The 15,603-nt window shown below is 38.2% G+C and overlaps 1 protein-coding gene across 4 annotated transcripts in view; it reads left to right on the forward strand.

Moving 5' to 3' along the window:
* The first annotated feature begins 13,906 nt into the window (after nt 1-13,906).
* LOC106977130 (coiled-coil domain-containing protein 7) overlaps nt 13,907-15,603 on the forward strand; it is a 144,594-nt gene continuing 142,897 nt past the window's right edge. For 2 of the 4 annotated variants that reach the window (XM_015074644.3, XM_027073766.2), the window contains exon 1: nt 13,909-14,146. The gene's annotated coding sequence lies outside the window, so the exon portion shown is untranslated. Of the gene's footprint in view, nt 14,147-15,285; nt 15,424-15,603 lie in introns of all 4 variants that reach the window. The other 2 variants (XM_027073763.2, XM_053225490.1) reach the window with 2 other exon arrangements.

The following is a 15,603-nucleotide window of genomic DNA, read 5'->3' on the forward strand; positions in this document are numbered from 1 at the left end:
ATGTTGGGACTTGGAGCCAATAGTCAAGAAAGAATTCTTGAGCTGTCTTAGGTGTAAAAAGGTGGTTTAATTAAAGTACCAGGACAGGGGTGCTTGGGTGGCTCAGTGGGTTAAGCCTCTGACTTTTGATTTTGTCTAGGTCATGGTCTCTGGATGGTGAGTTTGAGCCCCGCTTTGGGCTCCAGACTGAGCAAGGAAACTGCTTGGGATTCTCTCTCTCTCCCTCTGCTGTTCTCCCCTGCTGGCATTCTCTCTTTCTCTCTAAAATAAAAGAAAGAAAGAAAAATATTAAAGCATGGGGACAGGACTCTTGGGGAGAAAGAGCTGTCCTGGGGTTGTGCCAGGTGACTGATTATATACCTTCAAGTTGGGAGGGAGGTGAAGTTTAGTGTAAGTCTCTAAGGAATTTTGGAAGTAAGGTTTCCAGCACCTTGAGGAACTAGCTATTGTTAGGAAAAGGTCATTTACTACTGTCTAGTAAAACCTTAGTCATGAGACCTTTCAGATGTATATCAGTGAGCCATATGCTTGGACGATGATTGTTAACATAGATCTTGGGGGGTTAGAGATAAAGGACATTTCCAAAGTAATTTTTGTATGTTGAGGTAGACTTACAGGGTCCTGGGGTTGGGGGAGGGATAATATTAAGCTAATATTGCCTTTTGCCCTTAGCAAAGTGTTAACATCTGAGACAGCTGAGTCCTAGAGGAAGGTCATTGTGTCTGTTTCAAGGACTTGTCAATGGGCTGTATACTGAAAGGGAATTTAATTTTTTTTCTTTTGCCTTTGTTTCCACATCAGACTTCCTATTGGCTTTTAGATAAAGTTCTTTCTTTCTTACCAGGGCTAATCAGAAACTTGACAGACAGGTCCTGGGCTGTCTCTCCAAATTAACCTCTCGCCACTCAACCCTCACCCACTATGTTCCAACCATACCTACTTTGCATATGATAATTCTTTCTGCCCTGAATGTTCCCATTTTGGTCTTTTTCCCTCCTTCCCTAGCATTCCCTCCTACTCTGCCTGTCTACTCCAAGCCTACATTTCAGTTTTAATGTAATCATCTCTTCTGGAGGGTGTATCTCCTTTCTTAGAGCTTTCTGTGCTCTTTGATTTAGTTTTAGATTAGATTAAATCAGGTTTTCTTATTATTTCCTCTTCCTTGTACCCTGTATTTCCTTAGTTTGAACATTCATTGCATTTTATTTAACTACTTATTAATTTTTTCTACTTCCAAATAGGCTGTGAACTCTATAAGGGCAGTTGACTGTGTTTTCTCTGGCTACTATGTCTAAGTACCCAACACGTGCTTGTTGCTTAGTGACCTTAAATAAATATTTGTTGAATAAAATGTAAAAATTGACGTTGAAAATTATAAAAAAGGTTGGCAATAATACCTACCAAAGTATCACAGAGTCTTATATTGAATAAACTGTACATTGTAAATGGAATGGATTTTTGATGATTATATTTCTCTGTACTTTTTGTTGTAATAGGTAATATTACAGGTAATAGAAATAAATTACTGTATTTTTATGAAAGCCTCAGATGTGCATGAACACATAGAGCAATAAAGTTCATCTTCATTTTCCACCTTACATATACATATTCTATTATATGATTTCACTCACATGTAGAATTTAAGAAACAAAGCAGATGAACAGAGGGGAAGGGAATGAAAAATAAGACAAAAATAGAGAGGGAGGCAACCATAACAGACTCTTAAATATAGAGAACAAACTGAGGGTTGCTGAAGGGGAGGTGGTTGGGGAGATGGGCTAAACTGGTGATGGGCATTAAGGAGGGCACTTGTTGGGAAGAGCACTGGGTGTTATACGTAAGTGATGAAACATTGGGTTCTACTCCTGAAGCCAATACTACACTGCATGTTAACTAACTTGAATTTAAATGTTTTGATATGTATCCCTTGAGATTTTTCTCGCTGCATTAATATGTTTATACACATATATCTACAGTAGTACATACAGGTTATTTAAACAAATAAAATAATAATTTATGCATAATTATACAATTTTCAATGGACATGTCTTAGTGGTTATTCCATAAGTGATATTCTTATGGAATATCATAAGATATTCCATATTGATATGGATTCCATATGATATCAATGGATATCAATATCCATTGATATTCGACTATTCCATAGTGATATACAAAGTTCCTATTCTTAATAGCTGCATATCATTACAAAATATTTTGGATATATCCCAATTTATTAAAGTGACCTCTGTTTTGACAGACATTTGTATTATTTAAGAATTTTCACTATCATAAATAATGCTATAATAAACATTCTTGTTAAAGTATTTTTGTGCCTGTATTTGGACATTTCTATAAGACAGATTCATGGCTGTAAAATTATTCTGTCAAAGAATATGTAAAATTTTAACCTTGAAAAATAATATTGAATTGTTTTACAAAAGGATTTTGTTAATTGGTTTTCTCATGAAGTATGCATAAGATTGTTCCTTTCCCCAAATCCTTGTGAACTGTGGATACAATCACTATTTTAATTTTTGCCATTTTGATGGTATAAGGTGACATCTCATTATGTTAGGTTTCATTTTCACAATTACTAGAAAATTTGAACATATTTTCTTTAAAAAAATTTTTAAAAATGTTTATTCTTGAGAGAGACAGCGTGCAAGTAGGGGAGGGGCAGAGAGAGAGGGAGACATAGGATCCAAAGCAGGCTCCAGGTTCTGAACTGTTAGCCACAGAGCCTAACGTGGGTCTCAAAGTCACAAATCGTGAGATTGTGACCTGAGCTGAAGTCAGACACTTAACCAACTGAGCCACCCAGGTGCCCTGAACATATTTTCTTATGCTTTTTTGCCATGGGAATTTCAAATTTTTGAATTTAGCTCAAAATGCATGAACTATATATTTAAAGTTCATTTTTCTATTGAGTTGTCTGTTTATTTATTTATTATTTTTTTAAATTTTAAGTAGGCTCCACACTCAGCATGGAGCCCAACACGGGGCTTAAACTCAAGTGAGATCAAGACCTGAGCTGAGATCAAGAGTTGGACACTTAGCTGACTGAGCCATGCAGGTGCTCCTTTTAGAAGTGCCCAGGTGTCTTTTTAGAAGGTCTTTATATATTCTTTGTTAGTTACATATGTTGCAAATATGTCTTTTAAGTTTTGCTCATGATATCATGCAATAAATAGAAACTTTAAAATCATGTAATCAAATCTTTTCATTTTTTCCTTGCTGGGTTTTGAGCTTTGAGTGTAAGCCTATTCCTATCCCAAGCTTATAACATTTTACATTACTTTTCTTTCTTTCTTTCTTTCTTTCTTTCTTTCTTTCTTTCTTTCTTTCTTTCTTTCTTTCTTCTTCCTTCCTTCCTTCCTTCCTTCCTTCCTTCCTTCCTTCCTTCCTTCCTTTCTTTCTTTCTTTCTTTTCTTTTCTTTCTTTCTTCCTAGAAAGGGAAAGTGCTCAAGCATGAGTGGAGGAGGGGCAGAGAGAGAGGGAGACAGAGTCCCAAGCTGACAGCTCAGAGAGTGACATGGGGCTTGAACTCACAAACCATGAAATCATGACCTGACTCAAACCAAGAGTTGGACAGTTAACCGACTCTGCCACACAGGTGCCCCTACATTTCTTTTCTTTCTAATACTTTGTAGCTACTTAGCATTTAATATTTTAATTGATTTAGAACTTTTTATATGGTATGAAGTTGGAACTCAATGTAAGTTATTTCCCAGATGGTAGATATATATCCAAATCATTTTACTGAATTGCATATTCTTTCACCAGTGATTCGAAATATCGTATTTTTACAACTGGAAATTTTTGTATCTATGGATCTATTTCTGGGCTTTATATTCAGTTTCCCTACTTATTTGTTAATGTTTTTCTTTTCCAAATTTGTCCGTTTAAGTCACTATTTATTTGCATACTTTGCATGATTTGATAAAGCATATCCCCCGGTCACTGTTCTTTTTCTCTTCCATATATATATATTGTGGAATTAGTCCTCCAAATTTCATAAAAATGGTGTTGGAGTTTTTGCTTGGTATAACACTGAATTTAAGGATTGCTATCTGCAGAATAGACATATTGACAATATTGACTTAACCTCTCAATTTGTTTCATTGTCTATGAAATAGAAATAACTTCATGTGTTATTTTAAGGTATAATATGATATAATCCATGTGCAGTGCTTGAACCAGAGTCTGCTACATTAAAAGCACTCAACAAATGTTAGTCGTTTTAATTACCTTTATTATTATGAACATGGTCTGTCTCTCTTTTTATTCAGGTCTTTATCCCCCTTGATATTATTCTCCAAGGAGTTAGTCTTTTTTTTTTTTTTTTGTATAGAATTTGCATATTTAAAAAATGTTTATTTACTTATTTTGAGAGAGAGGGCAAGGGAGCAAGAGAGTTAATCCCAAGCAGGCTCCATGCTGTCAATGCAGAGCCTGACACAGGGCTCCATTTCAGGAACCAAACCATGAGATCATGACTTGAGCTGACATCAAGTCAGACACTTAACCCACTGAGCCACCAGGCGCCCATGAATTTGCACATTTTTAATGTTTGTTTCTAGATATTTTATGGTGTAGTTACTATTATGAATGAACTTTTTCTTTCCTGAATCATGTTTTCTTTATTGTTTGTTTAATTTTTATTCATATGTATTAAATGCAATAAAATGCATAGATCATAAGCATTTAGTTCAAAAGTTTGACATATGAATACATCCATATAAACATCATCAGGATTAAGATATAGAACATTTCTATTACCCCTAAAAGTTACCCTGTGCTTCTTTTCAGTCAATATGCCCCTTCCCACAAATATTGTTTTGATTTTTATCATGTCTTAGGTATCTATTGCTGCATAAATATTATCCAAAACTTTGTGGCTTAAAATACTAAGCAATACTTATTACATTTTGTAAGTTTTGTGGGTCAGGAATTTGGGACTCCATTGTTTAGATGGTTTCACTAGAGCCTTTCTTGAGATTGTGTCACATGTCAGCAAGGCCCAGGATTGTAGTCATCTGAATGTTTGAATGGTGGCTTATTCACAGGGCCAGCAAGTTCTTCCTCACATGAGCCTTATGCAAGTCTGCTTAAGTGTCCTTGTGCTATGGTGGCTGGCTTCCCAGAGTCAACAATCCAAGTGAGGCTGAGGCCGAAACTGCAATGTATTTTATGACTTAACTCTGGAAGTCATACACTGTCACTTCTACAATATTGTAGTGGTCACATGGCCAGACATGATTCAGGTAGGAAGGGACTACACAAGGATATGAAAACCAGGAGGCAAAGATCATTGACGGCATCTTGGAGGCTGATAAACATATATCACTATATATATTAGTTTTACTTTTTTTGAAATTCATATAAATGGAATCGTACAGTATATAGACTTTTGTCTTTATCTTCTTTTGCTTATAATGTCTGTGAGATTTATTTATGACACTGTATGTGGCAGTGATTATTACTCATGTTACTGATTAGTATTCTATTATATGAGTATGACACAGTTTGGTTACTCGTAGTCCTTTTAATGGACATTTATATGGTTTAAGTTTTGTACTATTATAATCAAATGTTCCATGTCCATGTATTTTTGTGTACATATGGAATGGAATTCCTTAGTCAGAGGGTAAGATTATGGTTACCTTATAAGAAATGACCAAAATGTTTTTGAAAATTGAGTACCATTTCACACACTCATGAGAAATGTATGAGAATTCCAGTAGTTCTATATTCTTGGAACAGTTGGTGTTCAGTGATATTTAGCCATTCTAGTGGCTATGTAGTGGTATCTCATTGTGCTTTTAATCTGCGTTATCTTAATGAGAAATAATGTTGCTCATCAATGAATAATTGATGCTATGTATTCATTTGTGAAATGTCTGTTCAAATCCTTTTATTATTGATATGTAAGGATAATTTAAAGCATTTTCCTTTTAATCAGCTTTATTGAAGTATATTAAACATAAAATAAATTGCAGCCATTGTAAGTGCTCAGTTTGATGAGTTTTGACACAAGTGCATACCCCAATCAAGATATAGAACAAACACCCTGAAAAAAGCCTGGCATCTTGTGACAAAATTAAACACACACCTACCATATGCCGCAGCAACTTCAGCCCCAAACATTCATTCATTGAATAATTTTAAGCAAAGCATCAATATGTGGGTGATTATTTTTGTTTTTTTTTATTTAAAAAATTACATATAGTAAAATTGACTTCTTTGGTGTACATTGCTGTGAATTTTAACACATGAATGGATGTAACCATTGTGAATATAGATACAGAATAGTTTCATAATGCTAAAACACTCCCGTATGCTACCCTTTTATAATCACACACTCCCCTACCTCTAACCCCTGGAAAATACTAATCTGCTCTCCATTATTACAGTTTTGTCTTTTTGAGAATGTCATATAAATGGAATGATACAGTATGTAACTTTTTGACATTGGGTACTTTCACTTAGCATAATGCCTTTCCAGATTCATCCAAATTGTTTTGTGTATCAATAGTTCCCTTCTATTTATTGCTGAACTGTATTACATTGTAATGACACATCATAGTTTATGTATTCATCTGTTGAAAGATAATTCATTTTAACTGTGAAAGAAGTCCAGTTTATAAATTTCCTTTTTTACAGTTAGTACTTGACTAAGTACTAGTCAACTGATGCTATAGTTGTGTCTTGTCTAAGACCCATACCAAGGTCATGAATACATTCTCTCATGTTTTCTTTTAGATTTATGGCTTTTGTTTTTACATTTAGTTCTTTGTTGATTTGGGTCCTCCAGGAAGCAGGTGCTAAGATGAAGTTATAAATGAAAGAGATTTATTAGGGGTTACCACTGTAAAAGTTAAAGGGAAGAAGGAGCAGGAGTGGCAGAGGAAGCTTTCAGACAATGATGCTGAGCTGGTACCTGTGAAAGGAGAGGGAGAATGAAAGAGGATCAGACCACGGCATAGGTGAGAAAGTCTCGGAAAGCCCTGTTGGTATCTCAAGTACAGAGAATGCTCATGGAGGAGTTCCACAATGGCCAGAAATAGCAAATCTTTATATCGCTGTTTGCTTAGTCATCAGCCGGGGAATGCCCAAGAGGCAAGTGGACTTATCTCAAAGGCTGAAACAGAGCCTGATGGCATCCATAGCCAGAGGCTTTCAGCAACCTATACTCTTTGCTTCAGGTTTTTTCTTGAAGGGAGATGTGATCATCACAGTGAGATCTTCATGGTTGTCACAGTTCACACTCTGCTTTGCACGTATTTCTTCTTACACGTTTCTCCTGTGGACCTCGCTTTCTGAGAATAAACAAAATAGGGAGGTCTATGGGCTGAACTACAGTCTCCACTGCTGCAGTTAATTTGGGGGCTGAAACTCACACTTATCATGTCCTTTCTCCACCATCCGTTCTAAATTTCCTTGTCTTCAGCTATTCCCTGTGTTGGTCATGACCCAACTTACTTACCCAGCTTACCTGGTGGTGTGACCAAACTCCTGACTGATCTGATCCCCAGGGCCCACACAGTTCTTAGACTAGGTTTGCTGCATTTGCTCATTCACAGTTGTAACTGGGAAAGAGAGTACTAAGAGACACTCAGGTGGGTCACCTGAATTACACATGTATTCCTCCCTGCTACCACTGTGTAACATTAGTTCTAGTTTACCCTGTTGATCAGTATCATTTATGCCTGCCAAGTGGTCAGTCCTCTTCCAGCCTCCTGGTTCCTGGATACAAGGATCCCAGGGTGTCTAGGTGGCAGCTGTGGCAGCTGTGGAAACTGTAGCTTGTAGTTCAATAGGAGACTTGCTGTTCCCTTTGGGGACCTAGATTTTTAAGTTTCCAAAGTCCAGAGTTGCAGGAAGAAAAGCACAGAGTTCTTTAGTGGTTATTGGGAATGATGCTAACTGGGATATCTCCTGCTTCCATCCCTATGCTTCCAGACCCATGTATTTCACTGGTTCTTCCAGGATGGAATGGGCACAAATTAATCAACTTGCCCCCAAATGACCCGGTGGCCTCCTCAAGAAATGGTGTCACACTAGGTTATTGGCCTCTGTTGCTGTCATGGTGGATATTCAGTAGCTTGATTGGCCTCGGTAAGAGGAACTTCATGGTTTTGGACTGATGTGTAGCCTCCATCTCTCCTACTGTGACCACTTTTTCATGTGCCCAATGTGCCAGGTTCAGTATGCCTGAAGACAGAGGTTGGCTAATATCAATTAGCTGAATGATTTTGTCCACTAAGTTGTTCAGTGCTTCTTCTGCAGTGGATGCCTTCTAAGTAGGCGGTTATATGTGATATGGAAAATTCCATGTGTCTGTCCACATGCCTCTACGTAGGATCTTGTCTCTGACCTGTCAGTCTATTTCCTTCTATGCCCTTGATCAGTAGGCCAAGCAATTTTCCACCATCCATGAGTCCATATATATTCTTATGTTGAGCCACTTCTTCCCTGCAAAGTGGATAAACAGAGGCACTGCTCACAACTTCTCTCATTAGGAAAAATTTGCTTCAACACTGTCATTCAAGATCATCCCAAACAATGGCTATAGTGCAGCCACCATCTATTTTTGTCTTGCAAATCATATTTTTTGAATGTAACTGACTTCTGAATTGCTCTCTGCCGTATGGCTTTGATTACAATTTGATTGCTGTTTTCTTAATCTTGCTTCTCAGTATTGGAAGCAGCAGCAAATGGCCCCAGCTTCTTCACCTCCTATGCAAAACCTTGTCGAAATATTTGTTGTCTTTTTCACAGACATTCTCATACCTGTTATTCAGGCATTTCATGGGATGGACAAATCCCGCCCAACTGTTATTATAAACAAACAGGACAGATTGGACTGACTGCCATTGTACAGTCCCTCCAAAAACAAGGACTCTCAATTAGTTGAACAGGAGTAAGAAACCTAAGGTGTATCAGTGGCTGGGAGGCCATGTTGGAACCACTGTCAACGTGTGCACTTATGAGAGCAATAGGTGCCACTTGGGGGACGGGAGCGTTGCTCAAAAATGGTCAATAAGACTTTATTCCCGGGGATACCAGGGACTCCTCTAGGACTATACTTTTTGTTTGAAATCCTCCAACTTTATTCTTTTTCAAAGTTGTTTTGCTTATTGCATGTCCTTTGCATTTTGAAAGGAATTTTAGTACCATTTCTTTGAAAAGACCTGTTGGTATTTTGATTGGGATTATATTGAATTTATAGATCAAGTAGGGGAGAACTGGCATCTTAACATTATTAAATCTTCTAATTCATGAGCCCAGTATATCAGCATTTATTTAGATCTTTATTTTCTCTCAGCAAGTTTTTATAATTTTCAGTGTAGAGGTTTTGCACATTTTTTTTCATCAGTATGCATAAATATTTCATGTATTTGATGCCATGGTAAGTGGTGTTTGTTGTATTTTACTTTCTCAATGTTTATCAAGAGCATACAGAAACACAATTGGTTTTTGTATTTTGGTCTTGTATCCTGCAACCATGTTATGCTTATTAGTTAATTTTTGAAGATTTCATCAGATTTTCTACATAGATCATTTTGTCTCTTTATCAAAATTTCATTTTTCTTCCTTTGAAGTTTGAATGCCTTCATTTTTTTTTCCTGGACTTTCACATTGGTTAGGACTTCCATTAAGTACATTGTTGAAAAGAAGTAATGAGAACAGACATCCTTGTCCTGTTCTTTATCATAGGGAGAAAGCGGTCAATCTTTACCGTTAAGTATGATATTAGCTATAGGTTTTCACTGATGTGTTTTATAAGGCTGAGAAAATTTCTAATTCAAGTTTTCAGATTATGAAAAATCTGGAATGGATGTTGGATTTTTTCAATTATTTTTTTCAGCCCCTCTTTAGATAATCATCTGTGTGCATATGTGTGTGTGTTTAGCCTGTAAATATGATGAATTACATTGATTATCATGCTTTAAAAATTTTTTTAATATAATTTATTGTCAAATTGGCTTACATACAACATCCAGTGCTCATCCCAACAAATGCCCTTCTCAATGCTTATTACCCCCTTTCTCCTCTCCCCCACCTCTATCAACCCTCAAGTTTGTTCTCTGTATTTAAGAGTCTCCTATGGTTTGCCTCCCCCCCCCCCCGTTTGTAACTATGAAATTAAAAGGAAAAAAATTTTTAATGTTTATTTTTGAGAGAGATGGAGAGACAGAGTGCAAGCAAGGTAGGGGCAGAGAGGGAGACACAGAATCGGAAGCAGGCTCCAGGCTCCTCACTGTCAGCCCAGAGCGTGATGTGGGGCTTGAACTCACGAACCATAAGACCATGACCTGAGCCAAAGTTGGACACTCAACCAACTGAACCACCCAGGTGCCCCTTTATAAAAACTTTTTTAACATTTATTTATCTTTGAGAGAGAGAGAGAGAGAGAGAGAGAGAGAGAGAGAGAGAGGGAGAAAGAGAGGCAGAGAGAGAGGGAGACACAGAATCTGAAACAGGCTCCAGGCTCTGAGCTGTCAGCACAAAGCCTGACAGGGGCCTTGAACTCTGGAACAGCGAGATCATGACCTAGGGCGAAGATGGACGCTTAACCTACTGAGCCACCCAGGCGCCCTGCATTGATTCTCATATGTTATTGCAAACTTGCATCCCTGGAACAAACCCCAGCTGGTCATGACTACTATTTTTTAATATATTGTTTGGTTCAATCTGCTAAAATTTCATTGACAATTATTGCATATATGTTCATGTGGGATATTGACCTGTAGTTTTCTTTTCTTATAATGTTTTTGATGTCAGTGTTAGGGTAATGCTGCCTCACAAAATGAGTTGGGAAGTATTGCTGGATCCTCTGCAATTTTCTGGATCTCATTTGTATAAAATTTTTACTGCTTATTCTTTAATGTTTTATATTATTCACCAATGATGCCATCTGGGCTTAGGGTTCTTTTGGTGGAAAACTTTTCTTGATTTTTTAACTACAAATTCAATTTCTTTAGTACATATAATAGTACTCATGATATCAATTTCTTGAATAAGCTTTGGTCATTTCTGTCTTTCAGAAAATTTATCCATTTTGTCCAAGATTTTGAATTTATAGGCATAAAGTTGTTCATAAGTCCCTTATTATCTTGTTGACATCTGTAGAGTTTATACTGATGAGTTTATATTTTTTATTGATTGATTTCTGTTCTTAACCATTTCCTTTATTCTTCCTTTGTGTTTCATTTACTCTTCTTTTTTTAGTGCCTTTCCTTTCTAATTTGAAGTCATTTATTTGAGAACTTTCTTTTCTATGACAGGTGTGTAGAAATTTACCTTTATATGCTACTTTAGCAGCATCCTGCACATTTTGATATGATTTGTTTTTATTTTCATTCAGTTCAAAATAATTTCTATTTTGACTATTTCGTTGACACATGAATTACTATTTGGTTGATAATGTTGTTAGTATTGAAAGCGGTATTCAAGTTTCTATATCCTAACTGATTTTCTGTCTACATATTTTATGGAGGGAGATATGATGAAATCTCTGACTTTAATTGTAGATTTTAATTGTAGGTTTGTCTATTCTTCTTGGAGTCCTATCAGCTTTTGTTTTGTGTATTTTGATCCTCTCTTGTTAGTTTCATAAATGTTTAGGATTGTTATGTCTTCTTAATGAATGACTTATTTATCATTATGTAATAACCCATTTTATCCCTGGTAATCATCTTTACTCAAAAATCCAGTTTTTCTGTAATTGATATAAAAACTACAGCTTTCTTTTGAGTAATGTTAGCATGGTATCTCTTTTTCCATCTATTGGGATACAATTTTCCATGGATCTCTTACATTTTTGCACTTTTGAAAAAAAGTTGTAACATTTACTTAACAAGCATTTATTGTATGCTGATATCTAGGAAAGGATAAAACACAAATATTTTCTGTCTTTTAAATGTGTATATCTCAATATATAGAAAGTTTATGTTACATATAAGCATATTAGTTTATATATATATGAATAAATATATCACTGTATCACATACCTTCTATATAACTCTGAAAATTAGAAAATGAGTCAGTAGGAAATTCCACTTTTTTTGGTAAGAATTTAAATTGTCCCAGATCCTTGAAATGACCACATTATCAATTGAATATAAATTGAAATATTTTTAAGATTAGCAAATAAGTCTCCTTTGCATATGATGTAGGTGCTTTTTAAACTGTTGCTTTGGCTCTGGAGGGTAAGGGTGGTGAATGAGTCTAGGCACAAGCCCTTTAAGAGTGGATGTTCCATTATTAAAGCCACATGGTTCTCCTGGAAGTAAGCCTTGTTTTTCAAGGCCAGACATTCTGTGGCTTGTTTCTCTGGTGCAGATCCCAAGAGTTGGGGAGCCTTTGTCCTCAGGGACAAGCTCTTATGTTATGAGATCTCTCCTAACTGTGGGTCTGCTGGGATTTGGAGAGGTTTCTTGCAAGACTTGGTCTTTACCTCTCCTACCTGTCTCAATGTGGCCCTTTTCTCCTATGTTGCAGAAGTGCTGTTCACTTAGCTTCCAAAGTCCTTTGCAGAGGGAATTTTTCCATATGTAGCTGGAAATTTCTTGTGTTTGGGGGAGGAGGTGAGTTCAGGATCCTTCTATGTCTCAATTTGGAGCCCTCTTCCATTTTTGTACTTCTTGTTTCAGATTTTGTTCTGGGCTATGTTTCTAAAAATGTTTTTATTTATTTTTGAGAGAGAGAGAGAGAGAGAGAGAGAGAGAGAGTACAAGCAGGGGAGGGTCAGAAAAAGGGAGACACAGAATCTGAAGCAGGCTCCAGGCTCTGAGCTGTCAGCATAGAGCCCAATGTGGGGTTCGAACCTGTGAATTGCAAGATCATGACCTGAGCAGAAGTCCGACGCTTAACCAACTGAGCCACCCAGGTGCCCTAGAACTATTTATTTGAATATTCCTATAGCAAACCAAACAAGCCATTATTAAAAAATTAAATTATATCAAGTTAGTATTTTTAACTATTAAAACATTGTACTTTGGGCAACAAAACTTTATTTGGAGAGTGTTTTAAATCAATAGGTTTCATTTTTTAAAAGAAAAAATTCATTTCTTGAAGTCAAACTATCAAAAAAACTCTACCTTGGAAAATTACATCTTTTGCAAGTAGTATGCAAACTGATGGCAATAGACTGTTGTGTGGCATGATGCAACTTTCTAGTCCATTTTACTTTTTAATTATTTTTTAAGTTTATTTATTTATTTTGAGAGAGAGTACAAGCAGGGGATGGGCAGAGAAGAGGGGAGAAAGAGAGAGAGAGAGAGAGAGAAAGAGAGAGAGAGAGAGAGAGAGGACCCCAAGCAGGCTCGGTGCTAATAGGATGGACCCTGAAGCAGGATTTGGTGTCTGGAGCTGTGAGGGCATGACTTGAGCAGAAATCAAGACTCAAAAAGCTTAAGGGGCTAAGCCACCCAGATGCCTCTCTGGTACATTTTATTTTTAAAATACGAAGCCGCTGCACAATTCCCTGGGAGCTTAAAGTCTGGTAAGGGACTCTACCAAACCCCGGATTGTAAAGAACTTTAGACAACTGCAGACTTTAAGGGCCTGGGGCTCAGGTTTTGCTGGTGATGAAGCCCAAGTTCTCCAAGCACCAAAGAGGCCCCTGTTTTATTTCTTTAGGCCAAATGCCTAAAAGAATCTCACTTGTGCAGCGTCCTGGAGGGAAGTACACAGCCCAGGGAGCAATAAACACAGAAAGCGCAGTCTGGACTGTATTACTTCGTAGGGCTCCACAGTTGCCGAAAATCCTCTAGCCTTGGGAAAGACTCGGTACAGGCTTTGGCTCCCAGAGCGGTGGCGGATCGCGCGCGGCGGGGGCGCGCGGCGCGGGTCTCTCGGGGCGGGGGCGCGCGGCGGGGGCGTCGGTGACGCGGCGTCAACCGCCCACCTCGCGGCTTAGCGCCCGGCCGGTCGTTGCCGCCGCCTCGGGGCGCAGAGGCCCGGCCATTCCGCCCAAATGTCAGTTTGTAAAATAGCAAGGCTGGAGTCTGAAGGGTTTGCAGGCTTCCGCCTTGAAGGAAGTCTGGGAGGCTCGGCATTTCCAACTCTTTCACCTTAGAGCCCGCTTGGCCAAGGCAAAACCGCCCAGTAACCTGGCTTCCAGCGGCCTCAGCAGGTATTCTAGCCACTGGGAGGGGAGGCGCCTGCGGTCCTTCCCTCCGCGGAGTGTGAGGGTTTCTGTTGTGTTCTCTGGCAAAAGCGGCAGCTGTGCCTCTGTTGATGCGAAATCTAAGACGATAATCCTAGCTTCTCTGCCCTATGTCGCCCCCTCCCCCATTTCGTTGTGTACTGTATCATTAAAGCGTTTGAGATGAATCCTTGAAGGGAGACCAGAAAACGTTTTCTTTGTGGTAGAAAGTGACTGATAAACTTGGGCAAATTTGTGGTTATCTACTCCTCCTAGGATAGTTAGGATTAAATGAAGAAAATACGTAAAATCCCTAAATATTTCTTGTAAATACAAGCGTTTAGTCCATGTAACCTTTATTTTTATACGCGTGTGAACTTCATGGGTCCATTTATTAGGTTGTTTGGTTGCACCTGGTGCGCGGCCCGTCTTTTTCTCAATTGGTTTCCTGAAGTAGCGGGCGTCTCTGCCTTCCGGTCTGTCACCGCAGAAGTTTCCCTGGTCCTGCCTTAAGTGCACGGGAGCATTTATGCATTAAAACCTATTTCCCCTTGTTTACTCAAGGATATCATTCCAGCAGTTTCCCTCCATACCAATCAATACATTTTGCTTTCTACTGGGTCATTTCCATCAGCATATGTATTAATTTCCTAGGGTTGCCTAAACAAGTACCACAAACTGGGTGGCTTAAAACAACAAAAATTTATCCTCTGTTTCTGGACGCTGAAGTCTGAAGAGTGTGGCAGTGCTGGTTCCTCCTGGAGGCTCTCGGGGAGGATTTGTTCCGCGTTTCCTCCCAGCTTCTGGTGGCCGCTGCCAGTTGGTGTCCCTTAGACTTCTTGCTCTCATCTTTGCCTCTGTCTTCACACGGTGGTCTCCCCATGCGCCTGTAGGTCTGAGTTTCTTCCAGGAAGCACACCATTGGGGTTGGGGGCCCACTCCAATCCAGTTTGAATTCGTCTTGGTTCCATCTACAAAGATCTTATTAACAAATAAGGTCACATTCACAGGTTCTGGGGTTAGGACTTGAACATATTTTTTGGGGGGAGAGGGCATAATTCAACCTACAACAGCATACAAACATGTTACTTTTCTCTTAAAAAATCTTCCTTTTGCCCATATTTCAGGCATTCACCTCCGTCACTCTTAAAACTGTTGCTATCCTTTAGGTCACAAATGACCTACCTCCTTGTCGCTAAATCCGGTGGTTAATTCTTAGTCCTCATTTTACCTGCCCAGCATTTAACGCAGTTCATCATTTAGTCGTAAGTTTTTTTTTTTGTTTTGTTTTTTTTCACTTTATTTTCAATACATCCTCCCCTGGTTTTACCTTCTGGCTCATTGATCAATCATTCTTAAGTCTTTTTTGCTGGTCCTTTTCTCTCAGACCTGATGCTTTTGATGCATTGTCTTTGGCAATATAATTTCTTTGAAATTCTTTTGAT

This window comes from Acinonyx jubatus, chromosome B4, assembly GCF_027475565.1.
Source record: "Acinonyx jubatus isolate Ajub_Pintada_27869175 chromosome B4, VMU_Ajub_asm_v1.0, whole genome shotgun sequence".
NCBI lineage: Eukaryota > Metazoa > Chordata > Mammalia > Carnivora > Felidae > Acinonyx > Acinonyx jubatus.